We start from the raw sequence: 6,028 nt of genomic DNA on the forward strand, positions 1-6,028 counted from the left end.
CACAAAACTTCTACAATAAATGAACTCATCAAAGTAGCAGGATATGGCACTGACACCCATAAATCAAACACATTCCTATCATCAGTGATCAATCCACTGAAAGAGAAACTAGGAAAACCACTCCACTCACAGTGGCCTCAAAAAAATACTTGGGAATCAATCTAACAAAAGAGATGAAAGACCTCTACAATGAAAACTACAGAACACTAAAGGAAGAAATTGAAGAAGACCTTAGAGGATGGAAAGATCTCCCACACTCTTGGATAGGCAGAATTAACATTGTCAAAATGGCCATACTACCAAAAGTGCTATACAGATTCAATGCAATTCCTATTAAAAACCCAATGATATTCTCCATGGAACTAGAAAAAGCAATTATTAAATTCATTTGAAAAATAAGAGACCCAGAATAGCCCAGGCAATCCTTAGCAAGAAAAAATGAAGCAGGAGGCATCACAATATCGGACCTTAAACTACACTACAGAGCGATAGTAACAAAAATGGCATGGCACTGGCACCAAAACAGACATGTAGACCAAGGGTACAAAACAGAAGACACAGAGACAAACCCACATAAATACAGTTATCCCATACTAAACAGAGGTGCCAAAAATATACACGGGATAAAAGACAGCCTCTTCAACAAATGGTGCTGGGAAACTGGTAATCCATGTATAGTAGAATGAAATCGAACCCCTATCTCTCACTCTGCACAAAATCAACTCAAAGTGAACGAAGACTTAGTCACTAGAACAGATCCTGTGCCTAATAGAAGAAAAAATAGGTCCAGATCTTCATCGTGTCGACTTAGGACCTGACTTTCTTAACAAAACCCCAGAATCGCAAGAAGTAAAATCAAGAATCAATAAATGAGACAGAATCAAACTAAACAGCTTCTTCTGAGCAAAGGAAACAATCAATAACATGAACAGAGAGCCTACAGAATGGGAGAACATCTTTACCACACATAACTCAAATAGAGTATTAATCTCCAGGATATATAAAGAACTACTAAAACCTTAACACTAAAAAACCAAATAACCCAATCAATAAATGGGCAAAGGAACTGAACAGACACTTCACAGAAGAAGAAATACAATCGATCAACAAATATATGAAAAAAGGTTCAACATCTCTAGCAATTAGAGAAATGCAGATCAAAATTACACTGAGATTCCATCTCACTCCAGTCAGAATGCCAATTATCAAGAATACAAGCAATAAGTGTTGACAAGGACGTGGGGAAAAAGTTCACTCATACATTGCTGGTGGGACTACAAATTGGTGCGACCATTATGGAAAGCAGTATGGAGATTCTTCAGAAAACTTGGAATGGAACCTCCATTTGACCCAGTTATCCCACTCCTAGGTTTATACCTAAAGAACTTAAAATCAGCCTAGTACAGTGAAGCAACCACATCATTGTTCATAGCAGCTCAATTCACAATAACTGAACTATGGAAACAATGTAGGTGCCCTTCAACAGATGAATGGATAAAGAAACTGTGGTATATATACAGAATGGAATATTACTCGGCCTTAAAGAAGAATGAAATCATGGCATTTGCCAGTAAATGGATGGAGCTGGAAAAGATCATGCTAAGTGAAATAAACCAGCCCTAAAGAACCGAAGGCCAAATGTTTTCTCTCATATGCAGATGCTAATTCACAGTAAGCGGGGCAGAGAATAGGGGTACTTTGGATTTGACAGAGGGGAGTGATGGGAGGGGAAGGGCATGGGGGTAGGAAGGACAGCAGAATGAGTCAGACATAATCGTCCTGTGTGCATATGTGACTGCATGACCTGTGTGAGTCTACATCAGGTACAACCAGACAGATGAGAGGTCGTTCTCTGTTGTCTGAGGGGTCGAAGTGCATTACACTGTCCTGTGGAGATAATTTGAGCAAATTCTAAAAAATGCCAAAAAAAGAAAGCTGAGGACAGGCTGTGCCAGAGGTGGAAGTCGTAGACCTGGTAAGAGGCTGGCACCAGGAGAGTGGGAGGCACTGCCTGCCACCGGGCAGCAGCAGGCAGCCCGGTAACCAGGCCGAGGACTGGGACGGGTGTTTCTGCAGAGACGGACGCTCAGCATCAGCATCATCAAAGACAGCAAATCGGAACCCCGGTGGACGATGGAAGTGCAGTCCACACCGTGGGCAATGCAGCCCTGGCACTGCTGCTGGGTAGGTGCCCACCATGGTTCTGTGGGCCTCGAAAAGCCAAACGCAGACTTGCCACCTGCCCGGCAACTCCGCTCCTGGGCAGACCCCCAGAACAGAGAGCAAGGACCCCGCAGCGTGTCCACAAATGTCGCAGCACTGCCCTCGATGGACCAGAGGCAAGAACCCAGACGCCCCCCACTGCAGGAACGCAGAGCAGACCTTGCTGCACCCAGGCAGGGGACTATTACTCAGCCGTAAAAAGGGACAGCGTGAACAGACCTTAGAACCATCACCCAGGTCAAAGAAGCCAGCCATGGAAGGCCAAGTGTGCGATGTCACTTGAATGAGTACCCCAACTAGGAACCCCAGGGACAGATGCCAATGGGTGGGTGTTGGCAGGGCTGGAGGCTGGGAAGAGCTGCTCCCTGGGCCACGGGCTGGAACACTCTGCAACAACCGAGGATGACTGAGCAGCACGTGGACCTACTCAGCGCAGCACATTTGCTTTACAGCCATCGGTCTTAAGCAACGTGAACTTCACCTCAGAGAGTAAGTTAGCTCCGCTCAGGGCTGTGGCTGGAGGGTTGGAGGGCAGCACGTCTAGCTCCAGGTGAAGCAGCAAGTCCAGCTGGTCAGGAGCACCGTTGAGCACTAGCCTGAGCGGGTGGGCCCGCCAGCCAGGCAGGAGCTGCGCTGGGCCTAGAGGGGCTCCTGCGGCTCCTCAGGAGTTCATCTCTCCTCGGGCTCCTCCACCTGCCTGGCCGGGCTCCAGGGAGCTCGCAGCACGCGCCTCCACTTGGCGGTTCGCGGTCCACGCGGGGTCGGCGTGCATTCGGTGGCTCCAAGGACCTGGCCGGCCCTGGTGTGGGGACCAGGCTGTGTGGAATCCACCTTCCTGCTCAGTGGAGGACTGAGGTCCTTGGGCAGCTATGGGGAAGGACTCGGGAAGGCCAGCAGCACAGGCGAGTGGGCATGAGGCCCCTGGACCCCGCGACAGGCTGTCTCTGGCCCCTCTGAGGAGCGAGGCCCTGCCGCCTGCCTTCCTCACTACAGGGACCTACGGCTGCCCTCCAGGCCAGCAGAGGGCTGTCCAAGGACAGGTGCCAGTAATGTCTCCTGGTACTTCAGCTCAATCCAGACCTCACCTCTTGTGGAAGACCTCAGCCAGGGACCTGTCTGCAGTGCTACCAGACCCTGTGCTCCCAGGACCTGTGCTCCCAGACCCTGTGCTCCCAGACCCTGTGCTCCTAGACCATGTGCTCCCAGACCCTGTGCTCCCAGACCATGTGCTCCTAGACCCTGTGCTCCTAGACCCTGTGCTCCCAGACCCTGTGCTCCCAGACCCTGTGCTCCCAGACCCTGTGCTCCCAGACCCTGTGCTACCAAACCATGTGCTCCTAGACCCTGTGCTCCTAGACCCTGTGCTCCTAGACCTGTGCTCCCAGACCCTGTGCTCCCAGACCCTGTGATCCTAGACCCTGTGCTCCCAGACCATGTGCTCCTAGACCCTGTGCTCCCAGACCCTGTGCTCCCAGACCCTGTGCTCCTAGACCCTGTGCTCCCAGACCCTGTGCTCCCAGACCCTGTGCTCCTAGACCCTGTGCTCCCAGACCCTGTGCTCCTAGACCTGTGCTCCTAGACCTGTGCTCCCAGACCCTGTGCTCCTAGACCTGTGCTCCCAGACCCTGTGCTCCCAGACTCTGTGCTCCTAGACCCTGTGCTCCTAGACCTGTGCTCCCAGACCCTGTGCTCCCAGACCCTGTGCTCCTAGACCCTGTGCTCTCAGATCCCCTGTGCTCCTAGACCTGTGCTCCCAGACCCTGTGCTCCCACACCATGTGCTCCTAGACCCTGTGCTCTCAGATCCCCTGTGCTCCCAGACCCTGTGCTCCCAGACCTGTACTCCTAGACCCTGTGCTCCCACACCATGTGCTCCCAGACCCTATGCTCCCAGATCCCCTGTGCTCCTAGACCTGTGCTCCTAGACCCTGTGCTCACAGACCCTGTGCTCCTAGACCCTGTGCTCCCAGACCCTGTGCTCCCAGACTCTGTGCTCACAGACCTGTGCTCACAGACATCCTATGCTCCCAGTAAGCACCTTCCCCTCTGTGTCGTAGACACCCGATGTGCCCAATAGATGCAGACTCCCTCTAGCCAGGCGCCGTCTTCCAGGGATCACTGGGCTTCACATCACTGACTGTCAGTGCCGGGTGCTCACTGCTGACCTGGAGAAACAGGGCCAGTCTAGTCTCTGACTGCCAGAAAAGTGCCCCACGCAGATGCACAGACACAGATGCACACATGCACAGAGACGGGCACACACACAGATGCACACACACAGACACAGACACAAATGCATATACACACACAGACACATAAGCACATACAGCACACACGCATGCACGTGCACACGGCCTCAAGGAGGAGAGGTGCCCTCCAGGCCAGCCTGTGCAGAGCCAGGGTGGCAGTGGGCCCAGAGCAGGTGCAGCGGCAGCTTGAACCTGGCCTCCTGCCCGGCCCCAGGTGTGACCCCATGGAGTCCCGAGCTGGCCAGATGGCCCACTCGACTCCTTCTGATCCTCAGTCCAGGCCACTTGCTTCCCTCCACTCCCGGGGGCTGTCCCCTGGGTCGGGGTGTCCCAGACCCGCAGAGTTTAGGGCCCCCGTTCACTCCTGCGGCTCCTGTGAGGAGAGCCTAGGACCCTGAAGTCGGAGGAGCGGAGCAGGCGACCTGCCTCCCTGGAGCCGAGTTGTCTTTCTCCTTCTTTGTGATCGTCTTGAACTCTCTGAACCACGTCAGGCGTCTTCTATTGCAAGTGTCACCGTCCTGCCCACAGATCCCAGTGACCGCCCGGAGGGTGCATGTCTTCCTGCCAGCTTGATTCCGGGCTTTCTCATGCTGGGAGCATGTCTGCCTCTCTCCCGACTTGATGTGACATTACCAAACCCCGTCTGTGGCTCTGGCCTGGGGAGCTGCTTCAACTCCTCTCCTCATTTCCCTGGACACAGCAGTCGGGTGGAGGTGAGTGGGCAGGTCCGTCCTGGTTCAAATGGGCAGAGGCCACATGCTGGTACTCCAGCCTGGGCTGGGAGCAGCCACGGCCTGGCAGACGCGGGAGGTCACATCTGGAGCCCACCTCAGGGACAGGGGACAAGTAAGACCAGCCGTGAGCTGTCCACGTGGGTTTGGGGGCAGAGACCCCAATGTCGGTGTGGTATGTGCGCTGACACGGGAAGTCATGAGGCCCGAGAGGCGGGGACAGGAGCTGTGCCCTGTGGATGAGCGATGTCGGTGTTGGCCGGAGGAGCAGGCCGGAGTGGTCCAAGGGTGTCCACCTACACCTGACCCGAGTCCTTCCTCTCCCACGCCCTGCAGAGACCAGGCAAGCACCTGAGACGCCGTCCGTGTTTCATCGAGGATGTGTGTCTGAGGGCCTGGACTCTGTGGTCTTAGCGGGGTCCTGAGGCTGGCCTGGGCTCACATGGGGACACCAAGAGGAGCCGGAGGCTCCTGGGAAGCCCTGGGGTTCGCGTGTGGAACCGCCTCTGGTGTCTGTCTCGGAGCATCGCCAGTAGATCGTAGGTCCATCCTGGAATCCAGGATGCAGGTGGCTTCTCCTTTGGCACCTTGGCAGTGGGTCGTGACTCCCAAGGACTGGACTGGGGAGCAGGGCGGTCCCCTCCACCATCCCAGCAGCCCCGTCTCTCCTGTGACCGAGGAGGGGGCTGGAACTTCCAAGTTCCAGGAACAGCCTTGGTGGGCTTGGCCACTCCAGGAAAGGCCAGCCGCAGGACGTCGCGGGAACTCGCCCCAGGAACAGAGGACGGATCTGGGCAAGCCAGGACTGGTCTGAGGGGGTCGCAGT

Source organism: Sciurus carolinensis, chromosome 18 (assembly GCF_902686445.1).
Source record: "Sciurus carolinensis chromosome 18, mSciCar1.2, whole genome shotgun sequence".
Taxonomy (NCBI): domain Eukaryota; kingdom Metazoa; phylum Chordata; class Mammalia; order Rodentia; family Sciuridae; genus Sciurus; species Sciurus carolinensis.